At 39.7% G+C, this 15,650-nt stretch overlaps 1 protein-coding gene across 4 annotated transcripts in view; it reads right to left on the bottom strand.

The window, feature by feature from the left end:
• RALGPS1 (Ral GEF with PH domain and SH3 binding motif 1) overlaps positions 1 to 15,377 on the bottom strand; it is a 662,857-nt gene extending 647,480 nt beyond the window's left edge. For 2 of the 4 annotated variants that reach the window (XM_056812171.1, XM_007474667.3), the window contains exon 1: positions 15,100 to 15,377. The gene's annotated coding sequence lies outside the window, so the exon portion shown is untranslated. The remainder of the gene's footprint in view (positions 1 to 15,099) is intronic. The other 2 variants (XM_056812172.1, XM_056812173.1) reach the window with 1 other exon arrangement.
• Positions 15,378 to 15,650: the final 273 nt, after the last annotated feature.

Here is a 15,650-nt window from a genome sequence, read left to right as displayed (position 1 = left end):
CTGTAGGTTTAGAAGTGTAGAGAAATCTCAGATTCCCTTGACCTAGTTATTGGGCTCAAACAAGAACAAATGAGAATTAATGTAGTCCTACCAAATTAGAATTTAATCAAATTCATTATACTCTCCTCATCCTTAATAAGAACATTTTCAAAGAATCTCTTGAACACTAAGGTTACAGGAATTTTAATTTTGTTTTGAATATCCAAGTAATTAATTGTCTTAACTTTGTAATTAAAAAAAGCCTAAAGAGGCGAATAATATGATGTTTGCTTGGTTATTGCTCTCATTTGAATCCATTAATTAGGTCAAGGGAATATGAGTTTTCTATACATTTCCAAAAAAAGTAAAGTTTATTTCTGAAGTATGCAAAAAAACTGTGGTTTCATACATGTGGGGCACTTCTACCAATGAAGTTGGCACAGAGACACGGAAAGTTGTTATGGAAAAAAATTGTCACCGTGTGGACAACCTGGTGACAAGCCAATCCTTTCCAAAGCAGGCTAGTTTGTTGTTCAGAAGGCAAAGTCCATTATCAGTCCCAAACTGTAAAGATTAAAATTTAGGGGAGACTGAGGCAGGTAGAAATTAGTTTCTCTCTGTAAGGAATATTATATTTTTATGAGGTTTATTAAAGATTAAGGATTAAAGAAAATACAGGATAAGAAATACGTGCCTAGGCCAGAGAGGCCTAGACAAGATAATCTCACATCATGGGAGAGCTGCATCTGCTCCAAAAGGGAAGTCCAAAAGACCACAAAAGTCTTTGCAATCAGGTTAAATCCCTTCTAGATCTCAGCCTACCTGAGAATTCAGTGAGATTACAAAGCATTTTGGGGAAGTGGAGCAAGGGCTTGTGGGGATTGAAGTCCAGAGTTCAAATCCATTTTTTACAATACTCAGAGCCTTGCCATCTTGGCAGAACCTGCTAAAGACTAAGTTCTGCTGACATAAACTATGAGAACCAAGTGTCAAACCCACACTGCAAGGAAGTCATTAGAAGTTGCCTGAAATGGGGAGAGGGGAGGTTGTTTAACTGGAGAAATAACATCCTCACATTTCAATAGCACTTTGGGGTTTACAATGTACTTTTCACACAGCAATCCTATGGCATGTATGGGTCAAAAATTAATATTTCATAAATTAAAAATTGGGAAACTGAGTCATGGAGAATTGAAGTGACTTGTTCAGATTTATGCAGATTATAAGAAGTGCCAGAGCTAGGACAAGGAATAATACAACTGAAAGGCACCTTGAGAAATAGTTTCCTTGCCTCCAGGGAGGCCTCAACAAAAAAATTCTGGAAAGAGGAATCAAATATATCATGAGAGTATAATTAATACAGTTCAATATCCATATAGTAGGGAGAAATTGTATTAGTACTACTTTCCTGTATTTCTCTTAGTAAACACTTGCTAATCACATTCACATTAACTGTAATATTTCTATCTGCCTCACAACACTCCTCATCCCTCAAGTGGGATAAGGATTAAGATTCCTGGCTTAAAACATTAAACTGAGTTAATTTAGCACCTTTATAAAATAAATTTCAGAAAATTACTACAGGGGACAGCTGGATGGCTCAGTGGATGGAGAGCTAGAACTGGGGATGGGAGGTCCAGTGTTCAAATCTAGCCTCAGACATTTATTAGTAGTGTCCAAATCACTTAACCCCCATTGTCTAGCCCATATCCCTCTTCTGCCTTAGAACCAATAATTAGTATCAATTCTAAGACAGAAGGTAAGGGTTATTAAAATAAACAAACAAACAATAAATAAATAAAGCAGGGGCATCTAAGTGACTCCGTGAATTGAGAACCAGACCTAGAGAGAGGAGATCCTGCATTCAAAGCTGGCCTCAGACAATTCCTAGCTGTGTGACTGTAGACAAGTCACTAAATTCCCATTGCATGGCCCCTACCACTCTTCTGTATGGAGACCAATACACTGTGTTAATTTTAAGACAGAAAATAAGAGGTTTTTTAAAAAGTAAATTACTATAGACAATTGAAGACAGAAAAATACATTACATGAAAACAACGAATTGCCTTCCTTCCCCTAAAACATATTAAGTGTTCCCCAAAGGGACAATGGCATAACAGTTAAAAAAACAAACAGCCAATGAAAGCCAAATAAGGAAAGTAAACATGCTAGGAAGAGGCAGAGGTGGGGCAGGGAGTAATACTTCAAAGTTCCTTTGAAATAACTTTGTATTATCTGATATTTTAAATTATTTCTGTGATATTGTACTTTCACTTTAGGATTGCCTGGGAAGCAGAGGAAAGATTATCAAGGCTATGTAAGACTGATATGTGAAAGAAGGAAAGAGTCTGAATTTTTTTTAAGTCATGGATTGCTGAAAAAGGCATATTTAGAAGATAGCAAAAACTACCAACCCACATGCCTACTTTCTCATCTCTATGAAATCTTTATGAGAACAATTTATATATTTATCTAGGGCATCCTTTATGAAAATACAATAAGGAAATAGTCAAGCTTTTCGTTGCAAACAGTATTCTACAAGCAGGCCACATTTTTACAGCTATAAAATCAACACAAAGGGGCAGAAAATAAAAGATCCCGGGTTTATTGTTTGTTGACTATGAGAAAGCATTTTATTTGGTTCTCCTCCAAAAAGGTGTCTCCCATGTTATATTACCATAATAAAGGATTCTTCAACAGAGAAAGCCTTGTTCCATAATCATCTCATAGTTTTATGGTTTGATATTAATAGACACATGCTTTCTGACGGTGTTCATCACTGTCATGGCAGGTATTCAGCACAGCAGCCAAATGGAAGAGGGTTCCCTATAGCCAGTGATACTCTTATTTACAGTTTACACTGTGCTGATTGTGCAAAATTCCAAAACATTTCAGAACCTCTTAAATGATATACATAAACAACAGGAATTGAACTTAAAAATCAAACACAGTAGAAGGTGAATGTCTACAGTTGCAACAATAAAATTGGATAACTAGTTGATAGTTCTTGCTCATTAGTATATGCCTATCTTTGTCGGTTACAACAGATAGATATTGAACTGTGCCCAGAAATGAGGAAGAAGAGGACATACTAGACTGCACTTGGGAATGGCAAAGCATTTTCAATGACCTCATGCTTTTCTCTGAAACAAAAACCCAACCTTTTTAACACAAACATTCTCCTGATGGTGCTGTTATGAACCACAGAATAAATTATCTTTGAAGAAACAAAATTGAGGGTCATCCAAAAGGCAAAGGATTGCATGCAAAAAAACAGCAAAAGTTACCAAAGAGATGTATGTTGGGAAAAGAAAGTAGCCTGGATGTGTAGTGAGAGTAAAAGATGAATCAAGGGCAGTGTATGCTGTATTAGTCACTGCAGAGTATTTCAAGTTCTGGAAGGAAAGCCTTAGCATGTGTAAATGGATTACTGTAGGGGATTCATGGGAGGATGCAGACATGAATCCCACATGATATGAAGCTGTGACAGAATTTCTAACACCTCTTTGAAAAGAATATCCCCATCAATGAGATTATAAGCCTTCTGAGGAGGCTAACATATACCCATATGCCTGGAGAAAAAGATGAGCTCATCAAAGGCTGAGAATGAGAAGTAAAGACTTCAAGTAATACGCAGGCAGCCACAAGAGAGTAAAAGAATCAGAGAAAAGTGTCTAGTGTAACTAGGTGGATCTTCCACAGAGGGTTAATAAGAAAATGAAGAAAAGGATTACAGAGCTGAACACTGCTACTAGAAAGGCTAAGTAAGGTTGGTGAACTGCCCCAGTTCAGAAATTCTAAACTGCAGTGGGCTAAGTTAATCAGGTGTCCAAATGAAGTTTGACATTGAGGTGAGACTATGGGATTAGGGGAGGGATTAGGTACTATACAAGGATGCATAAAGTGTGGTGAACAGAGCAGGTCAGAAGGTGCAGGCTGATGGAATTGGAACCAGACCCATGAGTGGCCCCTATACTTGTAGCCTTGGATGTGTTAGGGATGTCTGGCCATGGATGGGGGAAAGGGATTACATAAGATGACAACTGACAGACAGGTTGTGATTGAATTTGTGGAAGGAGCATCCATATTTTGCATTAATTACCATAATCAAAAGTTAACTATTTAGTTAGTCCCCACCACAACCTTGTTGGCATTTGCCAATGATAGCAAAGCTAGCAGATCTAGCTAATAGACTAGAGAGCAGAATTAGGATCCAAGAAAGGTTATAGGACAGCTAGGTGGCACAGTGAATAGAGTGAGTACAGGGCCTGGAGTCAGGAAGACTCAACTTCCCGAGATCAAATCTGGCCTCAGACACTAACTGTATGACTCTGGACAAGTCATTTAACCCTGTTTGTTTCAGGTTCCTCGTCTATAAAATAAGCTGGAGAAGAAAATGGCAAGCCACTCCAGGATCTTTGCCAAGAAAATCTCAACTGGAGTCATGAAGTATCAGACATGCCTGAAAATGACTGAACAGTTATAAAATATACTAGAGCAATGAACCAAATCTAGTAAGTTCAGATTTAATGTATATTTGAGATTTTCCAAAAATCACCTGCACATGTATTGGATGGATGGAATATGGCTACGCGGTGAATGAAAAATACCTGGAAGTTCAATATGAGTAATTAATGGGACGTGGCAGTCAAAAAACCTATAGTAATCTTGAGCTATATTAATAATACTTTAAGAAAGAGAATATTGTCCTATTCCCTCATTTTACAAATTATGTTGAAAAAATTATATGAGGGCAGAATTGATGATAGGACTGGAAAGAACATTTTATTAAGATCAATTGAAATAATTGGGGATATCTTGCCTGGATATATGAAGACTTTAGAAACACATGCTAAGTATCTTCAAACATCTGAAGACCTGTCATCTGGAAAAGGAATTATACTTGGGGTTTTTTATTTTATTTAGAATATTTTCCATGGTTACATGATTCATGATCCCTCCCCTCTCCCGTCTTTCTTCTCCCTCCTCCCAAAGCTAAAAAGCAGTTCCACTGGGTTACACATGTTCATGAACATGGACATGAACAATATATCATTGTTCAAAACCTATTTCCATGTTATTCATATTTTCAGTAGAGAGATCTTTTAAAATTAAAACCCTAATCACATCCCTATTGCACTACATGGTTGATCATATATTTTTCTAATGCATTTCTGCTCCAAGAGTTCTTTCTCTGGATGTGGATAGTGTTCTTTCTCCTAAGTCCCTCAGAATTGTCCTGGATCCTTGCATTGCTGCTAGTAGAGAAGTCCACTACATTCAATTGTGCCACAGTGTATCAGTCTCTGTGTACAGTGTTCTCCTGGTTCTGCTCCTTTCACTCTGCATCAATTCCTGGATGTCTTTCCAGTTCAAATGGAATTCTTCCATTTCTTTATTCCTTTCAGCACGACAATATTCCATCACTATCAGATACCACAATTTGTTCAGCCATTCCCCAATCAATAGAAACTCCCTCATTTTCCAATTTTTTGCCACCACAGAGAGCACAGCTATGAATATTCTTGTACATGTCTTTTTCCTTATTATCTCTTTGGGGTACAAACCCAGCAGTGATATGGCTAGATCAAAGTGCAGGCATTCATTTAAAGCCCTTTGGGCATAGTTCCAAATTGCCCTCCAGAACAGTTGGACCAATTCACAACTCCACCAGCAGTGTATTAGTGTCCCAATTTTGCCACATCCCCTCTAACATTTATCACTTTACTTTGCTGTCATATTGGCCAAACTGCTGGATATGAGGTGGCACAACAGAGTTGTTTTAATTTTGATTTCTCTAATCAGGAGGTATTCAGAACACTTTTTCATGTGCTTATTGATAGTTTTTATTTCATCCTGTGAAAACTGCCTATTCATGTCCCTTGACCATTTGTCAATTGGGGAATGGCTTGATTTTTTATAGATTTGAATTAGTTCCTTATATATTTGGGAAATTAAACCTTTGTCAGAAAGTTTTGTTATAAAAATGTTCTCCCAGTTTATTGCTTTCCTTCTCATTTTAGTTGCATTGGTTTTGTTTGTACAAAACCATTTTAATTTGATATAATCAGTCATTCGTTTTACATTTTGCAATGTTCTCTATCTCTTGCTTGGTCTTAAATTCTTTCCTTTCCCACAGATCTGACAAGTATGCTAATCTATGTTCACCTAATTTATTTATTATTTTACTCTTTATATTTAATTATCTTGGTATAGGGTGTAAGATGTTGATCTAAATGCAGTTTTCCCCATAGATTACACTTGTTTTGCACATCATGAGAAAGTAGAACTTGGATTGGTGGTAAAGAGGAAGATTTTAGCTTGATATAAGAAAAAAATTTCCTTAAACTGTCCAAAGTCAAATAAGCCACATAAAGAGAAAGATACATTTCTTCAAGTAGAGGTTGGATCATTACTTTGCAGAGATGTTAGGAGTATTTGTATTCTTTCTTGACAAGATCTCTCATGTGAATTCTCCCTTCTACTTAAATCCTCTGATGCTTTATAATAATATCAAGGTAATCCTAGGGTCTTGAAAGCTATGCCAGTTAAATACAAATTTTAATAGGTCCTACACCAAGCTAGAAAGGTTTTAAGGACAGCTAAGTAGCAGAGTAAAGTATTGGGCCTGCAGTCAGTCAGCCTCATGTCCTTGAGTTCAAATCTGGCCTCAAACACTTATTAGCTATATGACTATGAGCAAGTTACTTAAAGCTGTTTGCCTCAGTTTCCTCATTTGTAAAATGAGCTACAGATGGAAATGAAAAGCCACTCCAGTATCTTTGCCAAGAAGGCCCCAAATGGGGTCAAGAAGAGCTGAAAATGATTGAACAATAACAAGGCAGGCTTTAAGTATAGGTCTAGTGACTAACCACATCCTTCTCATATGAGGACTATCCCAAATGAAATCTAGAGAGGCTCATCAACATAAGGCTGACCATTAGGTGATGAATTCCTTTACTCACATTACTAATATCAGATAAGCTATGAAAGTATGGAAGAGCTAAAATCTGAATTAGTAGAAGTATCCACATTAATCACATCATCCTTTGAAATACAAATCATTGAAGTCAAATGATCAACTCTCAATATCAACATCACTATCTTTTTTCCTGGACCTTTTAGCTGATATGATATCTTAGGAGTCAGGACTTCATGCCCTAGAAGACAGAATGAATACCCATACATTTACAACCTTTTGTATATTCCCTGTATCTTGAAAGTAGACAGATTGTCACTACCATGAAACTGCAGAGACAAAAAAAAATGTTAAAAATCATTTTACGTGTAATTGGAATATATGATATATATTTAAAAAAAAGAATTGCAGTGACCAAAAGCGATCAAACACCATCTTGAAAAAGAATCACCTATAAGTGGCCATCAGCCTCTGCTTAAAGTCTTCTAGTCCCCAGTTATCCTAATTAAAGCAAACAATCAATATCAGAGCTTAATTGCCCTTCTTGGTCTTGGTCCCAGAATGAAAGTATAGTTTTGATAGATGTTTTTGTTAATGGTGGTGGTTCTCAATCATCTAATAAAATGGGGAAAAAACAATTCTGAAAACTCTAAATCTTTGAAAATTTCAAAAAAAAAAAAAACTTTTAAAACTTTGCTCCGCCATACAAAAAATCAACATAACTCTTCCTTAACATTAAGATAAGAAACCCCAAAATACACACACACTTAACAAAATACACACCTAGAGAAATTAAATTTCTACTTGGCATTTTAGGCAGTGTTACATAATGGATAGAGACCAGTCCTTGAATCTAGAAGAACCAGGGTCTTTCACACATCCTGGTTGTGAAATCCTGGGTAAGTTACTTAACCTCTCCATGTCCTAAACAACTAGTTCCTAATTCCTAGTTCCTAAAAGTATGAGATGCAAAGAAGTGCTGACCTGCATTGGTAGGGGGAGTTCTCTCATTTAGAAATTCCCACTACCAAAGAAAAGTGGCACAGTGTATAGAATACTGTCCCTGAATTCACAGTGATGATTTTGACCTCAAACACTTACTAGCTGTATAACCCTGGGCAAGTCACTTAACCTCATTTGCCTCAATTTCCTCATTGGTAAAAATGAGCTGCAGAAGAAAATGCCAAACCATTTCAGTATCTTTGCCAAGAAAACCCCAAATGGAGTCACTAAGAGTAGGACACAACTGGAAAACGACATACACACACGCCAGTGAAATCACAGGTCCAGTTCCTATCCATATTCCATTTTACAATTAGGATAAGAAAGGAAAAAACCTATTACAATTCTTGAGTTTTAACAGAAGGGTCTGTAGTATACAAATCATATCTTCAGTAAGAAAGGACTGGAATGTTTCATTAACTATTATAAAAAGTAACTCTGAAATTACTATGATAACCAAGGAAGGATGATTATGATATTCCGATCAAAGACTCAATCAAAAATGGATTTACAGAGAATGGGGGCAGGAGGCTTGAACTTGAAGCTTGACTCTGCCACTTATTAGCTGCATGATATTAGGAAAATTATTTCTCTGCTTGGCTCCAGCTCTGAGTTTCATCATTTGCAAAACAATTATAATATCTCTACTATTATTTCAAGTCTTGATATAACCCAGATGGTTCCTGACTTTTCCTTCCACCATGTAAGGCCTGAGAGTTTGCTACAGCATTAGGATTTTAATGCCACACATATCTCCTGTGCCCATGCTTAAAACACTATGTATATATTATCTTATACAAGTTATATATTTGAGATCCATGAGGCCAGAAACTATATCTTATCTAAAATTTATATCTATCACCAGCACAAAAGACAGTAAATACTCTACACCAGTGATGTCAAACCCTCAACCCATAGGCCTGAGTGTTGCCATAATCAGGTTAAGATGTAATTGGGAAATATTTAATAAAAATAGATAAAAATACAATAAATCAGAGATAATGTCATTTTCTAAGTCAATCTGTAACATTAAGGATCCTCATGTCTGGTTTAGTGGTACCCATTTCTATCTGCTACAACTCTACTCTATACACAGTAGGGGTCATTAATGTTTGTGAGATTCAATTACATTTCAACATAGTCTCAGACCAGTTGTCTTTAGGAGAAACAGAAATAAAATTTACTATAGGCAAGAACAAATCAGGAGAGCTTAAAAATTTCAGGGGCATAAAGAACAGGCACCTGACTTGAGTCCCAAAAATTTCAAAGGAATTTTAGGGGGCCATTTGGTTTCGTTCAGGATCTTGGTGGTGGTTAAATATAAATGTGTCTTATCAACCCAACTCCCAATCTCCCTAGTCATTTCTTCTGTCCTACCTCGTTTCTCTCAGGCTTCCTTGAAGTGCACCAGACAGTAAAATAGTCTTCCTTAAATCAAGTCACTTTTACCTCTGGATGTCAGTTTCCTCCTCTATAAAATTAGGATAATGCTCACAGGTTTGTGACCAAATTGGCTCTGTCACACCAAGCAAGTCACTTAACCTCTCAGTGCCTCTAGACAACTTTATAGGACTAAGATGAGAATAGTTGTTAGTATGCAGTGGTAGAAAGCAATTTACTTGGAGGGAATTCCCTATATATATATGAAATCCCTGGAATAATAATACAGCTTGTATTACCTACCCTAAAGGGCTGGTCTAAGGAAAGCCTTTATAAAACATAAAACTCCATATCTGAACTATCTCTAAAGTTTCCTTTAGATCTAACACTGTATGAATCTCACTTAACTCCCCCATTTCCTCAGGGGTTTATCTAAGGAGAAAAACAATGAACATCTGATAGAACCTATTCACAACAATGAGGCATGAGTGACTGCTAGGTTTACCATTTACCTAAGGTTCATAGATTTAGAACTGGAAAGGACCTCAGACAACCCTGAATCCAATCCTGATGAGTAAATTAGATCCCAGAGAGGCTAATTACTTTGCCCAAAGTCAGGCAAGCAGTTAAAGGGCAGATCTAGGATTCAGAGCCATGTCCTCTGACTCCAAATCCCATGTCCTTTCACTGAACCGTACATTTATGAGAGAAACTCATTGGCACAAATCTCAAATTGGTAAAAGGAACTGAAAATTGTGGAAAAGCAGATTCTGGGTTGTTGTTAGAAAAAACTTCCTATTAAAACTGTCCCCATTCTTCTTAGTATTGCTACACTCACTGCAGTTCAGTCACTAATCACCTCTGATCTGTATTACTGTAACAGCCTCTTAATTGCTCCCTTACTTAGTTGATTTCTTGTTCAATACTTTCTCCCAACAATTGCCAGTGGCTCCCCAACTCAAAAAACTCCAGTAGCTCCCTATTCATTGCTACTAGAATAGAAGCCCTTCTTTTTTTGGCAGGATGGAGAGTATTGGGGGGGGGCTAGATTTTAAAGCCCTTTACAATCTGGATCCAACCTACCTTTCCAAGGTTATTCTACAGTACATCCCTTCATGTACACTTCATCATACCTATAATATATTCACTCTTGAAGCACCCTTAACATCTCCACCTTGAAGAATCCCTGACTTCTTTAAATACTCAACCATCTCACACATGAATCATTCCCCAGTTAAGAGTATCTCCCTCATCCAAATTACCCTTTATACTTAATATGTGTACATATTGTTTTCCCCAAGAACATGAGCTATATTTTGCCTGATCTCACCAGCTCCCATGGATTTAGTAATCTTCTCCATGCAGAAAATTTCCAGATCTGTTTATCCAGCCCTAACCTCTCTCCTGACCTCCAGTCTCCCAATTCCACCAGCCTACTGGACATCTTTAATTGGATATACCACAGACATCTTCAACTCAACACATCCAAAACTGAACTTCTTAGTTTTCTACTGAAAAACCTTCTGCTCCTCTTAATTTCCCTATTACTGATAATGGTGGCACCTTTCTCCCATTCACTAGGGCTGGCAACCTAGATATCATCAGACTCTACTCTGTATTCGTTCACCCCTTCCCTATCCAATTTGTTGACAAGTCCCAAACCTAACTTCACAACATATTTTGTATATTCTCATTTCTCTTCTTCAACACTGCCACCACTTTGGTGTAGGTCCTCCTCATCTCACATCTGTACTAATGAAATACTTACTGGTTAGTCTCCCTGTCTCAAATCACCATACTCTACCATCCTCTGCTTAGCTACCAATGTTATCTTCTTAAAGCTCAGACTTGACAGTCAACTCCCTCATTCAATAAATTCCAGGGGTTCTCTATTGCCTCCAATATCAAATATAAAATTTCCTGTTTGGTTCTTAAAGCCCTTCACGACCTGACCTCCTTTCCAGGCTTCTTACACTTTACTCTGATCCATGTACTCAATAATCGAGCAACACTAATCTCCTTGTTACTCTTCCAAAATGACATTCCAACTTGGAATCTTCACTGGCTGTCCCCCAGATCTGTTATGCTATCTTTCTCTTCAACCTGCCTCCTGGCCCCTTCAGGTCTCAACTAAAAATCTTACCTTCCGCAATATCCTTTTCCCAGTCCTCTTCAGTGCTAATTTGTTACACACACACACACACACACACACACACACACACATATATATAACTTGTACATAGTTGTTACACAGTGTCTTCCTCATTAGATTGTGCACTCCTGGAGAGCAGGAATTAGTTAGTCTTATTTGTCTCCTCAGCACTTAGTCTAGTGTATGACACAATCATCTCTTTTTTTTTATTTTTTTTTTAAAAACCCTCACCTCACTGTGTATTGGCTCCAAGGCAGAAGAGTGGTAAGGGCTAGGCAATGGGGGTCAAGTGACTTGCCCAGGGTCACACAGCTGGGAAGTGTCTGAGGCCAGATTTGAACCTAGGACCTCCCATCTCTAGGACTAGCTCTCAATCCACTGAGCTACCCAGCTGCCCCCCACAATCATCTCTTAATGAATGTTTGATGACTTTATGTCCTTGAGGACAGAGATAGTTTTGTTTTCACCTTTATATCCCACCCATGACACAAAACATGATTGTGTTCAAGTGAAAATTGGATGACTATTTTGAGGAATATAAGTTGTCATTCCTTTGCAGGTGGTTGGATTAAATACCACTTCACAATCAGATTGCTTCTCCCTCAGATGCTGTGAATCTAGATAATCTATGGTCTCTTCTAACTCCAAATTTCTAGAAGTCCATGAATGTGCCAGGAACATATTTTTGAAGATAAGGTTTTTCCTGCTACAACTTGTTATACCTCCCCCTATTAAAAAGCAAAAACAAAACAAACAAACAAAAAGCCTTCTCATCTATCCAATAGGAAGAACAGGTCAGTAAATGGCATTTGATTCCTCAGGGTAAGGTGTTAATAGCCTTCCCAGGTATTAAAACTAGTTTTGTATAGGTGAAGTTCTCAGACATTTCCCTGGTCACCCAAATCCAGTTTATGACTTCTTCAAAGACTTTCTTTCCTTGTACCTCCAAAAAAAGGTCTTTCCAGTTTCAACCAACTCATAGTTTCAATCCAGGCTGAGCTTATATTCTTAGGGAGGTTCCTCTGCTTACCCAAATGGCTTTTTCTCAAATCACCATTACCTTTATCATAGATATCTTACCCATAGAACTCTTGAATGCAAGACAGTTGCTGGGCTTTACCATCATATGAATAATTAAAATGCCTGGAAATCAAGTATAATCAGATGCAAGTTGAACTAAATTTCTATGACAATTCCTAAGCAGAGAGAATCTGAAATCAAATACTGTTACCACTATCAGAGCAGTTGAACTTTGGGAATAAGAAAGCAGTACTTGCTGCCAACCATGTTAAGTTAGTGAGGACACCAGGCTCTCCCCAACTCTGTGGTCACCTGCAGAAAGTAGATAAATAAAAAGGAGACCCAGAACCTCAAGACTGATATTCCTAAGACTGAAATTCCCTTATACTATGACTGCACAGCTGACAATCTTTAAAAGGAAATCAAGAGAGCCAGGTGAATCTTTTCATGGCAGAGTGGTATGGTCCTAAGATATACTTTTACCTTATCTATTTCCTGAATAATTATCCATCCATGTATTCCTGGGGGCATTATCTATAGGAGTATGCTATTATATTTCTGGGGTCTTACATCCTCAGAATTTCTTCATTACATTAATTACAAATCAGATCCATCAATCTCAGGGGGGGAAAGAGCCAAAATGTGTAACTTTAAAACGGAGTCAAAAACCTCTCATTTAAAAAAAATATAGAACCTCCAAAAGGAAGGCACTTCCCAAGGTCATTTAGTATGTTAGCAGGAAAGGAAACTAGAACTGAATTCCAAGTCTTCTAATGCCTAGACAAGTGCTCTCTCCACTAAACTGTCTTTTTAGAATAAAAAGGGATATCAGCAGTTAGGTTGGAATAACACCTGGTGCATGAAACCATCAAACCAGTTTACCAAGCTTGGCAGTAGCTACTCCTTGAATGCACAAATACTTCTCTCTATATAACCACTGCTCATGAGCTCTATACAAAAGCCAATGTTTATAGGATTTAGTGCTGTAAGGAATCTTATCTATCATCTAGTCTGATGTCTTCACTTACAGCAAATGGCCTGCCTAAGTCACATGGGGCCATGATTCAAACCCTGCTCCTCTGAATCCAGTCTTCTTTCCACTCTACCTCTTGTTTTCCCTTGGCTTTAGCTTCAATCTTATTTTGATCTAAGCCATCAGCAGGTGTCTTCCCACTCCAACCCTTGATTAGGCTCTTAACTATGCAGGTAGTTAGTTGTCAATAGAGAGGATAGGGCTGCAAAAAAACAAGCTACTTTCATTTAAATGGAATCTGTCCATTTACCCATCCAAACACAAAATTTCAGAAGACAACATTCCATTCTTAGCCTTTTGGGGGGCTACCCTGGGTAGTAAATGGTAAAAAAAATTGTAACACAAAGCTATACTACCTCACCCCAAAGCCCTAGTCATCTAGAATCTTAGGATGGAATCATAAGAGTTAACATCTGAGAATTCAAAGCCAAGCTCCCTGAAGAAGTGCTCAGGAAGTAAGGGCCAGCAATTCACAACCTAAGTCCTAAAAAGTAGGGCATAAGTATAGAAGAATGCTTAGTGATCATGTATCCAATTCCCTTGCTCCAGAACTTGTGGATGGGCATCCACCCACCATTCATTGGCTCTCTCTCTCCAGGTCTTTATCACCTGCTTACCTTTGGTCATGTCTCTATGACTATAATATTTGGACATGGAAGGAATCTTAGAGATCTAGTCAACTCCTTCATTTTACACATGTTAAGTGACTTGAACAGGATCACCCAGCCAGTAACAAACCGAAAAATTAATGTTAAATCCAGTGATCTTTCTGCTACATTACAAACTAACTCAAATCCTATATTTCCTGGTTCGCTGACCCTAAACCCCAAGACTGCCCCCCTAAACATATAGGTCACCTTTGGGTGATTCTCTTTAAGGCCCCTAGACCTAAAGGAGATCTCTCCTTTCCCATGCCTGTTCTATGGACTCCATTCTCCTCTTTATAAGCTGGATGTCCCCTCTTCCAACCATATGACCACCTTCTCACCTCCTCTACCTATAACGTTCTCTTTCCCTCACTCCTGAGCCCCGGTAGGCCCTCTCCACCTATAGGCACCTAGTCCCCTTCCCTGTAGGGCCCACTCTGCCCTTCTAGATTCCCTTCCCCCTACACCTGAACTACCCCCCCCCCTTTTCAACCTCCTCCAACCACCCTACCTCTGCACCCATGGCCCCTTCACTTATAGCAGTCCCACTCCGTGATCTTTTAGGGTCTTGTACCTCTAGCCGCCCCGCCCCTTATGCCTGTGGGGCGTACCCGCTCCTATTGCCACCCCTCTCCTTACACCTGTGGGGTCCTCTTGTTTCTATTGCCACCCTGCCCCTTACACCTGTAGGGCCTTCTTGCTTCTATTACCATCCCAACCCCTGCTCGTTAGCCCGCCTTTTCTCCTATACCCCATCCCCTGCCCCTAAACCAGTCCTATGGTCCCCTCACCCCCTCTAGCCGCTCCCCACCCACCCAAAAAAGCCTCCTACTCCCTTAACCGCCCCGCCCCCTGCACCTGCGGTCCGGCCTCGCGCAGTGCTGAGCCCCGCCCCCTGCATCTCTCCTGCTCCCCTCGGTCGGCCCCACCCTGCCCCGCCCCCGGGTTGGCCAGGACTGAATCTCACCTCCCGGCTCTCCTGCTCTGAGGCTGGGGGCCGCTGTCAATGTCGGGGCCGCTGTCGTTGTCGGGGCCGCCGCAGTCCCGGCCGGTCACCTTGACACAGGCCGCAGCGGCCGCCGCCGCCTCCTCATGGCCAAGCCGAGAGCAGCGGGCTGGCGGCAGCAGCGTCTGCAGCGAGAGATGGCCCGAACCCGGCCAAAGCCCCAGCCGGAGCCGCAGAAGCCGCGGGAGCAGAGCCGAAGCCCAAGCCCAGCCGCAGCGGGAAACGTCCGCTCCGGGGTTGGAGCGACAAGACGATCAGCCAATCCTTGCCCAAAGCAAGACACTCTCACCAACCATCTTAGATAAGAGGCGGGGATAGGCAAATAAGCCCTGCCGGCCCCCAGTGCGCAACAGCAAGCGCTGCAGGCCAGTAAAGGGCCCAGGGGTGAGTGAGCCGGACTGAGTGCTTCCCAACTAGCGCATCCATCCAGCCATCGCTTGGTACACCTTGGGGGCTGGCCTGGCTCCGCCAAGCTTCCTCCCCTCAAAACATCCCTGCACTTATTCCTAAAT

This window comes from Monodelphis domestica, chromosome 1, assembly GCF_027887165.1.
Source record: "Monodelphis domestica isolate mMonDom1 chromosome 1, mMonDom1.pri, whole genome shotgun sequence".
Lineage (NCBI taxonomy): Eukaryota > Metazoa > Chordata > Mammalia > Didelphimorphia > Didelphidae > Monodelphis > Monodelphis domestica.
This window is presented reverse-complemented; position numbering and strand designations above follow the sequence as displayed.